The 17,925-nt window shown below is 43.8% G+C and overlaps 1 protein-coding gene across 4 annotated transcripts in view; it reads left to right on the plus strand.

Moving 5' to 3' along the window:
- CACNB2 (calcium voltage-gated channel auxiliary subunit beta 2) overlaps positions 1–17,925 on the plus strand; it is a 345,405-nt gene that overhangs the window by 209,941 nt on the left and 117,539 nt on the right. The gene's annotated exons all lie outside the window — the stretch shown is intronic.

The raw sequence follows: 17,925 nt of genomic DNA on the forward strand, positions 1-17,925 counted from the left end.
ATGTGGAAGTAACATAGGGTGCTAATGTGGAAGTAACATAGGGTGCCAATGTGGAGGTAACATAGGGTGCCGTATGGAGGCAACATAGGGTGCCATACGAAGGTAACATATGGTTCATACGGAGGCAACATAGTGTGCCAATGTGGAGGTAACATAGGGTGCCAATGTGAAGGTAACATAGGTTGCCATATGGAGGCAGCATAGGGTGCAATGTGGAGGTAACATAGGGTGCCAATGTGAAGGTAACATAGGTTGCCATATGGAGGCAGCATAGGGTGCAATGTGGAGGTAACATAGGGTGCCAATGTGGAAGTAACATAGGGTACCAATGTGGAGGTAACATAGGGTGCCAATGTGGAAGTAACATAGGGTGCCAATGTGGAGGTAACATAGGGTGCCAATGTGGAGGTAACATAGGGTGCCAATGTGGAAGTAACATAGGGTGCCAATGTGGAGGTAACATAGGGTGCCAATGTGGAAGTAACATAGGGTGCCAATGTGGAAGTAACATAGGGTGCCAATGTGGAGGTAACATAGGGTGTCGTATGGAGGCAACATAGGGTGCCATACGAAAGTAACATATGGTTCATACGGAGGCAACATAGGGTGCCAATGTGGAAGTAACATAGGGTGCCAATGTGGAGGTAACATAGGTTGCCATATGGAGGCAGCATAGGGTGGCAATGTGGAGGTAACATAGGGTGCCAATGTGGAAGTAACATAGGGTGCCAATGTGGAAGTAACATAGGGTGCCAATGTGGAAGTAACATAGGGTGCCAATGTGGAGGTAACATAGGGTGCCATATGGAGGCAGCATAGGGTGCCAATGTGGAGGTAACATAGGGTGCCAATATGGAGGTAACATAGGGTGCCAATGTGGAAGTAACATAGGGTGCCAGTGTGGAGGTAACAGGGTGCCAGTGTGGAGGTAACATAGGGCACCAATGTGGAGGGAACATACAGTGCCAATGTGGAGGTAATATAGGGTGCCATATGGAGGCAACACAGGGTGCCAATGTGGAGGTAATATACGGTGACATACGGAGGCAAGATAGGGTGCCATGTAAATCAAAATGAAGGGTGCTATGCAAAATGTCTCAGGCTCTGCACAGACTCCATGAACATGGCTCTCTTGTGTGTATGAGGCCCAAAGCTGCGTTGACGACCTTCATGTGACAGATAGGATGCTGATTTAAGAAATTAATAGCATTTTTACCAACTTGACACAAGAGGACAACAAAACCTTAAAAAATTGACAAAATTAGTACAGAGCCAAGATAGGGTGCCGTATGGAGGCAACATAGGGTGCCATACGAAGGTAACATATGGTTCATACGGAGGCAACATAGTGTGCCAATGTGGAGGTAACATAGGGTGCCAATGTGGAGGTAACATAGGTTGCCATATGGAGGCAGCATAGGGTGGCAATGTGGAGGTAACATAGGGTGCCAATGTGGAGGTAACATAGGTTGCCATATGGAGGCAGCATAGGGTGGCAATGTGGAGGTAACATAGGGTGCCAATGTGGAGGTAACATAGGTTGCCATATGGAGGCAGCATAGGGTGCCAATGTGGAGGGAACATAGGTTGCCATGTGGAGGCAGCATAGGGTGGCAATCTGGAGGTAACATAGGGTGCCAATGTGGAAGTAACATAGGGTGCCAATGTGGAGGGAACATAGGTTGCCATATGGAGGCAGCATAGGGTGGCAATGTGGAGGTAACATAGGGTGCTAATGTGGAAGTAACATAGGGTACCAATGTGGAGGTAACATAGGGTGCCAATGTGGAAGTAACATAGGGTGCCAATGTGGAGGTAACATAGGGTGCCAATGTGGAAGTAACATAGGGTGCTAATGTGGAAGTAACATAGGGTGCCAATGTGGAGGTAACATAGGGTGCCGTATGGAGGCAACATAGGGTGCCATACGAAGGTAACATATGGTTCATACGGAGGCAACATAGTGTGCCAATGTGGAGGTAACATAGGGTGCCAATGTGAAGGTAACATAGGTTGCCATATGGAGGCAGCATAGGGTGCAATGTGGAGGTAACATAGGGTGCCAATGTGAAGGTAACATAGGTTGCCATATGGAGGCAGCATAGGGTGCAATGTGGAGGTAACATAGGGTGCCAATGTGGAAGTAACATAGGGTACCAATGTGGAGGTAACATAGGGTGCCAATGTGGAAGTAACATAGGGTGCCAATGTGGAGGTAACATAGGGTGCCATATGTAGGCAGCATAGGGTGCCAATGTGGAAGTAACATAGGGTGCCAATGTGGAGGTAACATAGGGTGCCAATGTGGAGGTAACATAGGGTGCCAATGTGGAGGTAACATAGGGTGCCAATGTGGAAGTAACATAGGGTGCCAATGTGGAAGTAACATAGGGTGCCAATGTGGAGGTAACATAGGGTGTCGTATGGAGGCAACATAGGGTGCCATACAAAGTAACATATGGTTCATACGGAGGCAACATAGGGTGCCAATGTGGAAGTAACATAGGGTGCCAATGTGGAGGTAACATAGGTTGCCATATGGAGGCAGCATAGGGTGGCAATGTGGAGGTAACATAGGGTGCCAATGTGGAAGTAACATAGGGTGCCAATGTGGAAGTAACATAGGGTGCCAATGTGAAAGTAACATAGGGTGCCAATGTGGAGGTAACATAGGGTGCCATATGGAGGCAGCATAGGGTGCCAATGTGGAGGTAACATAGGGTGCCAATATGGAGGTAACATAGGGTGCCAATGTGGAAGTAACATAGGGTGCCAGTGTGGAGGTAACAGGGTGCCAGTGTGGAGGTAACATAGGGCACCAATGTGGAGGGAACATACAGTGCCAATGTGGAGGTAATATAGGGTGCCATATGGAGGCAACACAGGGTGCCAATGTGGAGGTAATATACGGTGACATACGGAGGCAAGATAGGGTGCCATGTAAATCAAACTGAAGGGTGCTATGCAAAATGTCTCAGGCTCTGCACAGACTCCATGAACATGGCTCTCTTGTGTGTATGAGGCCCAAAGCTGCGTTGACGACCTTCATGTGACAGATAGGATGCTGATTTAAGAAATTAATAGCATTTTTACCAACTTGACACAAGAGGACAACAAAAGGAAACGTCGTCTTAAGATATTCTAAAACCTTCTCTTGTTCCAGATAATTTAGGAGAGTGTTGATGTCGACCCCCATGTTGTCAGTCAGGCAGTGATTACAGTGCTGATAAGTTTTGTTACTAGGGAGGAAGGAGATCAATAAGATTTGTTTTCCTGTAAGTGATCTTGAAGACGTCCTTGTTTAACCAGACATACATTAGACCTCAAACCCATATCCTGTACCACTGTCTAGTTCAATAAAAACGAAGACAATAATGTGTGAGAATTAACAATATTAACACTAGTCATCATTTGTGGAGTTTTTTAAGTAATTTTTATTGTCCCGTTTTATTTTTACGCTGGTAGATTTTTATATCAAATACATAATGTTTCACACAATATTTAATGAAATAGCAGAACTGTAAAGACTTTTTGTTGTTGTTCCTTTTTAGAAGAAAAAGTCGCATTAGAATTTCATACATTTGTCTTCTACTGTGTAAAGGAAAAATTAGACATACTGTATATTTGGGTTGCACTAGGATAGTGGAGTACAGGTGAGGCAGCCAGTACAGCTAAGTACTGCTGATCATCCGCTCATCAGTGTGCTCTAGTCTGCAAGATTCTCTATGTCTTGTTAAAATTAATAACCCTGACTTGATTGTCACAAGAGGTTTGGTCATGGCGTCTATATCTATATTATTATATACAGTTTCTAGGGCCTCATAGGGTATCTCAAGAACAGCCGCCGAGGAGCGGGGGGCGCCATTATCGACCTTATCTAGAGTGCCAACCTACGCAGCTAGGCAGTATCAGATTTTAGGACATTAGTGTTACGGTTAATCAGTGCCCCCTTTTTGTTACTTGGCTTTTTTCTTAGGGCAATATCAGTTCAGCACCCAATTTCCATGCACCCTTAATTCTGGGTTTTGCTTTTATATGTGTGCTACATTCATGTGTGTTAGTCTAGTGTAGACTAACTCAAATACAGAGAGGGACAAAATAAAAAACATGAACAGTCGTGGGTATTAACAGGCCTCCACACAGTATAATGGGTCCAACATACAGAATAACAGGCCCCACATAGTCTTCTAGTCTTCCATACAGTACAATAGGCCCCCTGTTGTCCTCCACACAGTATAATGGGTCTCACATAGTCCTCCATAAAGAATAACATGCCCCACATAGTCTTACATACAGTACAATGTTCTCCACATTGTCCTCCATACAGTACAATGGGCCCCACATAGTCCTACATACAGAATAACAGGCCCCTCATAGGCTTCCATACAGTACAATAGGCTCCATGTTGTCCTCCACACAGTATAATGGGTCCCACATAGTCCTCCATAAAGAATAACATGCGCCACATAGTCTTTCATACAGTACAATGTTCCCCACATTGTCCTCCATACAGTACAATGGGCCCCACATAGTCCTCTATACAGAATAACAGGCCCCTTATAGGCTTCCATACAGTGCAATGGGCCCCACATAGTCCTCCATACAGTACAATGGGCCCCACATAGTCTTCCAACAGTATAATGGCCCCACATAGTCCTCCATACAGTATAATGGGCCCCACATAGTCCTCCATACAGTTTAATGGGGTGGCGGTGTTAGTGTCACGGGTCAAATACAATCACCCAGCGGTCCAGATTTGGTCAGCCGGTCAGAGTTTAACATGTGTGGTCTAGGACTTTTAATAGATATCTAATAAACTTGTTTTTTTTTTCAAGATTTTTTTTCATGTTGGTACTGGAATACAGGTGTGCAAAAATGATGAATGAGGCTAAAATATCGGTATATCCAAATCCACAACTGGTAGTTTTTTATTCCTGTCTTGATACAGGGTGCATTGGAGTAAAATGTGCCAAATCGAATCATTCAGCTGCCGTGGACCAGAAAAGATTTCGATTTTACGCAACTTTTGCCCTGTAAATTATGATGCATTTGTTGGCCTGTGCTTGGCCATGTTCACTCCCAATGAGCTGTGTCTGCTTAAAAAAAAATTGTCATAGTTGCAGTAAAAATGTCAAAAGTGACAAACATTGTACCGATAATAATAAAAAAAATGCAAAGAATAATAGTTCCCTATCGGTGTCAAACGTTTGGATTAGGTTCCATTTATTTACATTGTATATTTCTGCTATAAGCAGGGGTTGAATGCGTGTATTAAATCTGGACTTCTACAGGATAAATACTGTCCTCGCATCATATCTGCTTGTTAACGGGATGCTCCACTTTGTATATACATTGACTCAGTCATTTTTGGTATTTGCAATATAAAGTTCTGCATGGAAACTGTCAGCAAGTTGCTGTTGTGTATCTGCATTCTTATCACTAAAATAAGGATAAATATGGACCAGACTAGAGAATGCTGCAATACTTTCACACAGTCCTTGTGAAAAAATAAGCACATAGGGTAACATTGGGTTCTCCACACGGACCAAAACTACATTCATCAGATTTTTTACCACTGCGATAAAATATATGGCGTAAAATATGTCACGCGTGAATCTACCTTACAGGTGTATGCGTTAATGAGCAGAGCCGCAGAGTATAATACGGAACACAAGTCATAAATATATGTAACAATAGAGTTCCATAAATGATACAAATAAGGATAAACAATAGGAACAAAAGAGTAAACAATGGAAGAGAAACATGATCACTAGAGTTGGGTAAAACGATTCTCAGGCAGGGGCGTAACTCCAATAAGTGCAGAGATTGTCTATTACAGACTTGCAATAATTGGGGGCCCCATTGGAGTTTTTGCGTTGGGGCCATGAGCTTCACGTTACACCCCTATAAGCCTCCTCGTAGCTTCCGGCATCTCTAGGAACTAGGAGAGGTGGTGAGGATTCCATGCAGGTCATGGGGGGTTAACAAGGCTCTGAGGAGCGTCTACGGAATACCGACATGGCTGCTGGACTGGGATCCTGGGAAACTTCTTCATCATATCATCCCTAATTACATCAGCAGCATCTTGTGGATGGTTTCTGGGAAACAAGAGAATTTTTTCGTATGTTGCCCAGGGAAAAAAAACGCACAAAATTAATAGGGTTCTCCAGGCTTGGATTGAAAAGTCTGCAGTCACTATGAGTGATGGCAAACTTCTGAATCCTGACAGCATCAGGAATCAGAGGCGGACATATCATTGGTGGGACCTGTGCAGCTTCACAGGGGCCCAAGAGGTAAGGGAGCCCATTTCCACCTAAAAAAAACAGGTGAAATTATTCATCCTGATGAGCTCTTGGACTGCAAAGGGCCCATATACTGTTTTTGCATAGGGGTCCTTTTTGGTTTGTGTCTGCTAGTGGTCAGGATTAGTGATGAGCGGATTTTACGATCATGCTCAGGTGTTCTCCGCGTATTTGGAGATTATGTTTGAGTCGCCGCAGCTGCATGTTTTGCGGCTGCTAGACAGCCTGAATACCTGTCTGGATTCCCTAACAAACAGGCAACGCCCACATATATTTAGGCTGTCTAGCAGCCGCAAATCATGCACCTACGGCAACTCAAACATAATCTCTGAACACGCCCAAAATGCTCGGAGACCACCCGAGTATGCTCGGAAAACCCGAGTACTGAGTACACTCGCTCATCATTAGTCAGGATCCTTTGTTACTGTGAACGGTCACATGTATTCAACTTGCATGCTTCCTATTACATTCCGACTAGACTTGCACATCTTCTGCACACCTATGGAGGATAGACACGTCTAGTCGACATGTGACCTCAAAGTTTGCCTACTTCCTCTTACATCCCGACTCGACTTGCACATTTTCTGAACCCCTATGGAGGATAGACACGTCTAGTCGACATGTGACCTCAAAGTTTGCCTACTTCCTCTTACATCCTGACTCGACTTGCACATCTTCTGAACTGCTATGGAGGATAAACACGTCTAGTCAATATGTGACCTCAAAGTTTGCATACTTCCTCTTACATCCCAACTAGACTTGCACATCTTCTGCACCCCTATGGAGGATAGACACGTCTAGTCGATATGTGACCTCAAAGTTTGCCTACTTCCTCTTACATCCCGACTAGATTTGCACATCTTCTGAACCCCTATGGAGGATAAACACGTCTAGTCAACATGTGACCTCAAGTATGTGAAATGCTTGCACGCTGTCCGGATTTAGAGGTCTGCAAGCCTGGAAAACCCCTTTATGTAAAAGTTGAAAGCTTTAGCAATACCTGATGCAAGATTTTACGTTTCTTGGCTGTTTAGCTAATCACAGATAAAGGTGAAGTTTCGCTTTAAATAATTTCCCAGTCAAACCAGCACTAGTTCTGCCCTTGTTTTATTCCTTTCTGCTTTCAGTGCTGGGAGTAAATCCCTGACATGTGATCACTTACAGGCCCATTGGTAAAGGAATTTAAGCTGGAGTCCAGATAACTTACTGGGATTCTATATGTTGACATCTGAGTAAGAAGCGTCAGGCATTAAAAAAAAAATCAGTGCACATTAAACCCAAACTGGAGCAGCGCTCTCGTGTCGTCAGGCCGTGTTTCATTAGTTGATTATATCCAAATATATCCTGCCGGGTAGACATATGTTTTCAATTGAAGACTAGGACTCGTGCTAGCAGTCCACATAAACAGTTCTGTATGATTCATGACTTGGGAAGCTACGAGGGATCCTCAGAAAGGGCAGGACTGTAAAATGTTGTAGTTTGTTTTAGCTGAAGAGTCTCGTTAATTTCTGGGTGTCTAAAATAAATAATAAATAAGAGTTGATGTGTTTCAGAAGTTCACAAACTTTAGTTTTATATATATAGAACTCAAGTGTTACTAATGACCGTGTTACATGTATATCGTAACATTATTACACACCCCGTAAAATTATTCCAAATGTGTCCGATGTACATTTTTAGAATTTTTTTTTTACATTTTCTTTATTCATATACAGTATATGTTTTGTTCTATAATTAGTAGTTTATGGAAAAGTCGGGTGGGAGAAGCAAGGCTCTGACTTTATCCTTAAGGAGGATGCAAATTATCACCTATTTGCAGAGTAAATGATATACAGTGGTGTAACTTGAAACTCATGGGCCCCTAAGCAAAAGCTCCAATGGGGCCCCCAATTATTGCAAGTCTTTAATAGTGTTGGTCTTTTCATAGGCCATAGGGACTTTTGGGGGCCCTTAGGCTCCAGGGCCCAGGTGCGATTTCAACCCCTGAACCTATTGTGGTTACGCCCCTGGTGACATTTTGCTGTTCACTTGGAGACTCCCTTTTGGCTTCTCCGTTGTTTGCTCGAACAAGGCTCTCTTTGAAAGCGGTGTTGGTCCTCCAGACCACCAGGAACAGACCTCAGGAATTGACCTCCCATTTCGGGTGTTGGTCTCTTATGAGCACCACTGATCTATTCATTCCCTGGCAAGACACCTCGGGATACCTACTGGAGTCTGGGAGGTTAGTTAACCACCAGATAGTAACTCGTATTTTACCCTAGCCCACCAGGGAACAAGCTATGAAAACCCTCCAGACCACCAGGAACACACCTCAGGAATTGACCTCCCATTTCATTCTAGAACGCAAGGGAAAAATGTATAAAAATATAAACGCCCTCCTAAATAGTAAAACTAGATAACCAGGTATCAACCTTCAATTTTATCGTAGACTATCAGGCAATAAAATGACTCAAGACCATCATGGAACAAGATATGAACACCCTGTAATACAGTACACTGGACAAAAATGTATCCTAGACTAGCAGGAAATACAATAGGAACCCTCTGTTTTACTCCAGACCACCATGGAACAAGATATGAACACCGTCTTATACAGTATACTAGACCACCAGGTATTAAAGATGTCCTGTCACTTGCTCAAAAAAATTAAGGCAAATACCTTGCAAAAATCCCTTCGCTCCACTGATTCTGCCACTTTCTTCTGTTTTGCGCTGCGTCACTTTATTGCAGAGATATTCACATTTATTGCTATTGGAGTGCAATATGTGAAATCTCTGCTCGTAGTACAACTGGACATTTCTGGGATTTTCTCTGGTGCAGGGCACTTTCACCCCTCTCAAACACCGGCAATCATAGCTTGGTAGTTGATTTATCAGTCTTGCAGCCTCAGACACTGCCGAGTTGTGATTATCAGGAGGGAAGGGTGAAAGCGCACTCTCCTAGAGAAAACTCTCGAGTTTAAAGAGGTTGTCCTACCTTGGGGTACAAGTCTGCAATTACTCTATATGACTGCAGACTTGTAAATACTCACAGCACTCAGTGTGTGTGATGTCAGGATTCTCCGGGGCCATAGCTGGTGGGCGTGTGACATGTCACATGCCGACTAGACGTGCGCAGCTTCACTCAATAGAAGTGAATTGAGCGAGGCCGCATACGTCTAGTCGGAATGTGTATGTAAATCGCTGGAGAATCCTGACAGCGCTCACTATGCGCACTGTGAGGATTTACAAGTCTGCAGTCACGTAGAGTATTTAAAGGGATTGTCCGGCCTGGGGGGTACAAGAGTGGCTGCAGAGTAGAGGCGGACAACCCCTTTAACTCAATTTGTTTGAGCAAGTAACAGATCCTCTTTACCCGCCAAGACTTTCAGAAAATAAAGCATGAACCCACTATTTCACCCTAGCCCACCAGGGAAGGAGATATAAAGGAAAGAGCACCCTCACTTACACTAGACCCCCATACCATAGCAGAGAAGTACAGTGGATTTTACCCAATAATAAATGTATATTTCCATCCAATAAAATCACAGTATGAATGCCTTCCATAGTATAGGATTTATGAATTTGCGCAGTGTCAGTTTTGATTTCACAGCCGCTCTGGCACTAATTAACCCCGAGGTTGCTGTGACGGTAAAGGAGGCGATACTGATACAGCTTTATTATACTTCAGAGCAGCGCTCTCAGCTGTAGAGATGATTTATACCTTACTATGTTTTGTCCGCTAGGTGGACATGTATTGTGTATCCCGTCAAGCTGTATCCTACAATATCTTCCACAGTACATCCGCGTACAGGCTCCGCGCCTGTGCTGTAAACCTTTAGAAATATAAAATAATACAATTATACTTTTTATAATGCTTTACATTAAAATTCTATTAATCCAGCCTCAATAAGACTAGAGAGATGCCAGATTATCAACAACTCTGAATTATTGGGCGTTGATAGAAAAGTATAAGATATTTGCAAAAAGACAGAACCACATAAGATGTTATTTAATTCTAAATTTAAAGGGGTTTTGGATCCCAAACACTTCTATAGAAGTAACATAACACATAGAGCAAGCACTCTCCTTCCCCAGATCTTGCATTGGCTCTCTGCCGCTGCTCCCAGTCTCCGTGTTTTGGCTGCAGATGTGATGTCAAATCTGCTCACCTCACCGCTGCAGCCAATCACTGTCTATATTGGCAGATCTTATGAGCTCAGTGACTGGTGGCAGTGTTGATGTGAGCTATCGCTGTGACGTCAACGCTGATGTCAAAACATTGAGATCGGACCAGCTGCAGATAGGCTGCACCCAGGGAAGTTGTCGCTGCTCTATTTATTATGTTACATATATAAAAATTCACATTTATATTAAGATGGAGAGAGATAACTCAAGATCATACTGGCGACCAGTGGCGTAACTTGCAGCCCATAGGCCCCAATGCAAAATGTCCAACAGGACCCAGAATTATTGCTGTTCATTAATATTAATAGTTTTTTCATATGGAACAAAGGGATGTTTTGGGCCCCCAAGATTCTGGGGCTGCAATATAATTACATCCCCTGCACATATTATAGTTATACTCCTGCTGCCAACAATAGATGATGAAGACATCTTTGTTGCTCCTCCTTCCTCTCTATGCTGCTCTTCCTTCCTCTCTATGCTGCTCCGCCTCCCTCTCTCTGCTGCTCCTCCTGCCTCTCTGCTGCTCCTCCTCCCTTTCTCTGCCGATCCTCCTCCCTTTCTATGCTGCTCTGCCTCCCTCTCTCTGTTGCTCCTCCTGCCTCTCTGCTGCTCCTCCTCCCTCTCTGCTGCTCCTCCTCTCTCTCTGCTGCTCCTCCTCTCTCTCTCTGCAGCTCTTCCTCTCTCTCTCTCTATTGCTCCTCCTGCCTCTCTGCTGCTCCTCCTCCCTCTCTGCTGCTCCTCCTCTCTCTCTGCTGCTCCTCCTCTCTCTCTCTGCAGCTCTTCCTCACTCTCTCTATTGCGCCTCCTGCCTCTCTGATGCTCCTCCTCCCTTTCTCTGCTGCTCCTCCTCTCTCTCTGCTGCTCCTCCTCCCTCTCTGCTGCTCCTTCTCCCTCTCTCTGCTGCTCCTCCAACTCTCTGCTGCTGCTTCTCCCTTTCTTTGCTGCTCCTCCTCCCTCTCTGTTGTTCCTTCTGCCTCTCTGCTCCTTATTCTCCCTTTCTCTGCTGCTCCTCGTTCCTCCTCTCTATGCTGCTTTTCCTCGCTCTCTGCTGCTCCTCCCTTTCTCTGCTGTTCCTTCTCTCTCTGCTGCTCCTTCCTCTCTGCTGCTCCTTCTCCCAATCTACTGCTCCTCCCTCTCTCTGCTGCTCCATGTCCCCCTCTTTCCTGCTCCTCCTCTCTCTCTGCTGCTCCTCTCTCTGCTGCTTCATCTTCCTCTCTCTGCTGCTCCATGTCCCCCTCTTTCCTGCTCCTCCTTATCTGCTGCTCCTCCTCCTCCCTCTCTGCTGCTCCATGTCCCTCTTTCCTGCTCCTCCTCTCTCTGCTGCTCCTCTCTCTCTCTCTGCTGCTTCATCTTCCTCTCTCTGCTGCTCCATGTCCCTCTCTTTCCTGCTCCTCCTCCTTATCTGCTGCTCCTCCTCCTCCCTCTCTGCTGCTCCATGTCCCTCTCTTTCCTGCTCCTCCTCCCTCTCTGCTGCTCCTTCTCTCTCTCTCTGCTGCTTCATCTCCCTCTCTCTGCTGCTCCATGTCCCTCTCTTTCCTGCTCCTCCTCCTTATCTGTTGCTCCTCCTCCTTCCTCTCTGCTGCTCCTCCTTCCTCTCTGCAGCTCCTCCTCCTTCCTCTGCTGATCCTCCTCCCTTCATCTGTTGTTGCCGAGCATACTCACCAAATGTCCCCATAGAAATCAATAGGTCACTTTTACCAAGTTTTTTCCATTCCAGGTGCCTGCTGTAAGGCAATATGTATTTTGTATTATTTACAAAACATTAAGGTGCACTATGGCGTTCACACTATTTATGTTGTATCTTGTTATTACCCATTGCATCGGCATCAAACACCAGTGGGTATGATAACATCGTTATTTGTTAGTTTACTTTGGGGAACTCCTAGTATTTTATTTATCCAAATTGAACCGAATGTGTCATGTCTGAAGACGTCTCCAAGATAATAAATATGTCTCCAGTTATTTCATCATCCCAAACACTAAAGGGTTTTAAGGGTATTAAAGTCATGTCCAGAATAATGAAAATATTGCACAAATTAAACTATTGTGCATTCAGGAGTCCAGATCTGTCAACAAAGGACAGAAAAATGTACCGAGGCCGAAGAAATTAGGAAAAGAAAAATATTTGGCAGAAGTAACGCCTGAAGTTGCCAAGAGTTATATTTAATCTAGATTTTGGTGCAGCTGGAGATGACAGAAAATGTGTTTTTTTTTCCGGAGGGATAATTTAAGGGGCGAAAAATTCACCCTCAAAATGCTAACTAGGCCTCCTTCACACGTTCCGTGTTGCATGTACTTCTGTTATCGATCTTTTTAACAAATACAATACGTGCACATTATAATCTATGATGCCATTCACATGTCCGTGTTTTTCTGTGCAAAACTCATGCAGACATGTCTAATATTCACTGGTATCATCGCCGAAACTGGCCAATACAGATCTATGGGTCCGTGAAAAACACATACAGCACACAAATGGCATCAGTGTACAATCAGTGCGTTGTCCGAAGTATAAAATAAGCTTTGTAATTCATTTATTTATCCATACGTGAAAAACACTGATGACACAGATGGTAAAAACGGACACATGGACGAAAAACTGATGGTAAAAACAAATACGTGGACCATACACTGATCCAAAACACTGATGACACTGTTATAGGGGATGTAGCCCCTGTAGAAATCATACCAGGTACATACAGGTTAAATCAACGTTTGCTGATTAACCTGCTTGTATGTAATATTCAGATGAGGGTGCAGTGGTGCACCCTGGCGTGGTCTATGTCTTGGTGCACCATTACGCCCTCCTAGTTGCATAGTAAAGCCAGCGTATTGATTGACAGCGCTCTGCTGGAAGAAGTGTACACTGACTGGTAAATAATCTCCAGGGAAGATCTGCTGTGTTCCTTTGTAATTGTAAAGCATGACTTTTCCTTTGTTGCAGGTATAGATGCCACATGGGTGCATCACTCCCATAGATTGCAGTGTTATTTCTTAGTATTTGATTTTTTTTTGCAGCGAGAACATATTAGCCATCATCTATACAGCAGAGGCCAGTGAGTGCTGAGCATTTAATGTCATGGGAGTTCACAGGGTTTTTAGAGGTCATTTTTATTGATTTCACATCTATGGCCATATTCCAGAATGAGGTGACTAGAAATAAAGTGAAATGGACGATAAATGCACGGCCTTGTCTGGAGACAATATTGTGTCGTACTATTAAAGGAGGTGCCCATAGATAATATTATGGGGGCTTCCTCCATCCGACAGGCGCAGCCTATATACGGTATTCACCACAGGTTTAAAAGAGTAGATGCTTGGTTTTCTCGGCTGAGATGCACTTATTATTGGTACTCATCAAATACATGGGAATTCTGTATTTATGTCTGTGATGGAGGGACACATTGTATGCATTTTATCCGTAACCCTGGCCAAAGATAGATATAAGATAGATATTAGATAGATAGATAGATAGATAGATAGATAGATAGATAGATAGATAGATAGATAGATAGATAAATACAGTGGCATGCAAATGTTTGGGCACCCTGCATGGTTAGTACCTAGTAGCACCTCTTATTCCCAGTATTATCTTGTAAACGCTATTTGTAGCCAGCCAAGAGTCTTCCAATTCTTATTTGAGGGATTTTCATCTATTCTTCCTTGGAGAATTCTTCTAGTTCTGTGAGATTCCTGGGTCGTCTTGCATCCTCTGCTATTTTGAGGTCTAGCCACAGATTTTCAAAGATGTTCAGATCAGGGGACTGTGAGGGCCATTGTGAAACCTTCAGTTGCACCTTTTGAGGAAGTCTATTGTGGTTTATGACTTGTGCTAGCATCATTATCCATTTGTAGAAGCCATCCTCTTTTTAACTTCAGACTTTTTACAGATGGTGTTTTGTTTGTGTCAAGAATTTGTTGATATTGCAGTGAATCCATTCACCCGGAAAGACTAAAGGCATGGCGCATAAAATTATAAAAAGTATTATTGCAGCGTTGGAAGGGACCTCAAAAAGAAGAGCCACCTTCACAAAATGCAGCATTAGTGCTGCACCAGGTGGCTCTTTCAGTTAAAAATGCCAGGGGGGGGGGGGGGGCAGCTTCCCTTCAAGAAATACCAGTTACCAGGGACTGTGGAGGTAAAGATAAGTTCTGGAAGACCAAGCAACATTTCAGTGAGAGCTGATGTAGGATTGCTAGAAAGGCAAATCAGAACCTCTCTTTGACTGCAAAAGATCTTCAGAAAGATTAAGCAGACTATGGATTTGTGTGTGTGGGGGGGGGAGGGGGGTGACAGGTGCCCTTTCCTCAGTTCAAAATGAAATTAAAGGGAAACTTGAAAACACTTTGCTATCTTCTTTTAGCCTTCGCCTGCTATGTGGGCCTCCACCATTTTCAATTTCAGAGTGTTATGCAGCTGCTTAGAAGAATCAATGGCTGCTGTTTTTTGGCACAAGATTATAGGAGGCTGGGTTTTTATAAAGCTGGGAAATTTGTATTGCCTGGCTTTTCTTAACGATGATGGTTAACAAACCTTCAACTCTTAACAGGCTAATTAAGGTCCGAAATCTTAGTCACAGTTATCTGAGAACACAAATCTCCAAGGGTGTGCAAACTTTTGCATCAGTCCATTTTCCTTTTTGCAATTTTTAAAATTTAAAAGATGTCTCTCTCTCTATGTGTGTATATATATATATATATATATATATATATATATATATATATATATACTTGAGTATAAGGTGAGATTTTCAGCCCATGTTTTTAGGCTAAAAGTGCCCCTCTCGGCTTATACTCGAGTCATTGTCCCAAGGGGGTCGGCGGGGGAGCGGCGGCTGTCACATACTCATCTGCTCCTGTCGCGGTCCCTGCATCTCCGGTCTCCGGGCGCTGACAGCTTCTTCCAGGGTTGAGCGGTCACATGGTACCATTCATTACAGTAATGAATATGGACGTGACTCCACTCCCATAGAGGTGGAGCCGCATATTCATTACTGTAATGAGCGGTACCATGTGACCGCTCAAAGCTGGAAGAAGCTGTCAGCGCCCGGAGAAGACCATCAGGGAAGCTGCCAGGGACCGCGCCGGGAGCAGGTGAGTATAATGGGGAGGGTGAGCACGGAGATATTCACCTGTCCTTGTTCCACCGCTGGGCGCCGTCTTCCGCCTCATCTGCCTGTGACGCTCAGGTCAGACGGCGCGATGACGTGGTTAGTGTGCGCCCTCTGCCTGAGCGTTAGTGCGGGGGACGGGGAAGACACAGCGGCGCCCGGCGGTGGAACGGAGAAAGGTGACTACAGCAAGTGCCGGGGGCCCAAACGACAAGAGGTGAGTATGTCATTTTTATTTTTTTTGTAATCGCAGCAACAGCATATGGGGCATAATAGTCTATGGAGCATCTTATGGGGCCATAATCAGCATTTGTGTAGCATTATATCGGGCAAATATCTCTATGGAGCATCTTATGGGGCCATAATCAGCATTTGTGGAGCATTATATGGGGCAAATATCTCTATGGAGCATTTTATGGGGCCATAGTCAGCATTTGTGCAGCATTATTTGAGGCAAATGTCTGTATGGAGCATCTTATGGGGCCATAATAGGCATTTGTACAGCATTATATGGGGCATAATAATCTATGGAGCATCTTATGGGGCCATAATCAACATTTGTTCAGCATTATACGGGGAAAATATCTCTATGGAGCATCTTATGGGGCCATAATCAGCATTTGTGCAGCATTATATGGGGCAAATGTGTCTATGGAGCATCTTATGGGGCCATAATCAACATTTGTGGAGCATTATACGGGGCAAATGTGTCTATTGAGCATCTTATGGGGCCATAATCAACATTTGTGCAGCATTATATGGGGCATATTTTAATATAGAGAATGTTATGGGGCCCATCATAAACTTTATGGAGCATTATATGGGGCGTATTTTGTATGGAGCGTCTTATGGGACCCATCATGAACTGTATGGAGCATTATATGGGGCTCCTGATTCAATATGGATATTCAAAAACACTTATCCTACTGATGTCTCAATTAATTTTACTTTTATTGGTATCTATTTTTATTTTTGACATTTACCAGTAGCTGCTGCATTTTCCACCCTACGCTTATACTCAAGTCATTAAGTTTTCCCAGTATTTTTGTGGCAAAGTTAGGGGTCTCGGCTTATACTCGGGTCAACTTATACTTGAGTATATATGGTATATATTGCCTTAAATACAAAGGAAATATGTCATCTTTAGAGGGAATCTGTCACCCCCAAAATTGAAGTTGAGCTAGGCCCACCAGCATCAGGGGCTTATCTACAGCATTCTGTAATGCATTCTGTAATGCTGTAGAGCTGTTGATAAGCCCCCGATGTATCCTGAAATATGAGAAAAAGAGGTTAGATTATACTCACCCAGGGGTGGTCCCGCTGTGGTCCAATCCGATAGGCGTCGCGGTCCGGTCCGGGGCTTCCCATCTTCTTACGATGACGTCCTCTTCTTGTCTTCACGCTGCGGCTCCGGCACAGGCGTACTTTGTCTGTTGAGGGCAGAGCAAAGTACTGCAGTGCGCAGGCGCTGGGAAAGGTCAGAGAGGCCCAGCGCCTGCGCACTGCAGTACTTTGCTCTGCCCTCAACAGGGAAGACAAAGTACGCCTGCGCTGGAGACGCAGCGTGAAGACAAGAAGAGGGCGTCATCGTAAGAAGATGGGAGGCCCCGGACCGGACCGCGACGCCTATCAGACCGGACCACAGCGGGACCGCCCCTGGGTGAGTATAACCTAACCTCTTATTCTAATCTTTCAGGTTACATCGGGGGCTTATCTACAGCATTCCAGAATCCTGTAGATAAGCCCCTGATGCCGGTGGCCTTAGCTCATCTTCGATTTTGGGGGTGACAGGTTCCCTTTAACTTTAGGCCTCCTTTAGAGATCATTTCATTGTCAACTTGCTTAACTGTTCACAATAACATTAATTTGGACCAGGGAGTGCCCAAACTGTTACATGCCACGATAGATAGATAGATAGATAGATAGATAGATAGATAGTTGATTATAGATAAATAATGAGGTTGATAGATAATAGATACTTAGATATTAGATAATAAACAGATACATTGATAGAGATAATGAGAAAGGTAGATAGCTAAATTGATACATGCATGATAAACATACATAATGCAGATAGATAATAAATTGATACATGAATTATCTAGATACATAATATATACTTAGATATGGTATATTAAATAGATATGAGATAGATCGATAAACATGCGGTAGATCAATATGAGCTATATAAATAGATATATGCTAGATACCAATTTTTATAGATAGGATAAAAGAAAATTAAATAAACACATGTATACATTTACTAATAATAAATATTCTACTGTCCATTCTCTGCATTTTCAGTCTTAGATATCTATCATCTATCTATCTATCTATCTATCTGTC

Source organism: Ranitomeya imitator, chromosome 6, assembly GCF_032444005.1.
Source record: "Ranitomeya imitator isolate aRanImi1 chromosome 6, aRanImi1.pri, whole genome shotgun sequence".
Lineage (NCBI taxonomy): Eukaryota > Metazoa > Chordata > Amphibia > Anura > Dendrobatidae > Ranitomeya > Ranitomeya imitator.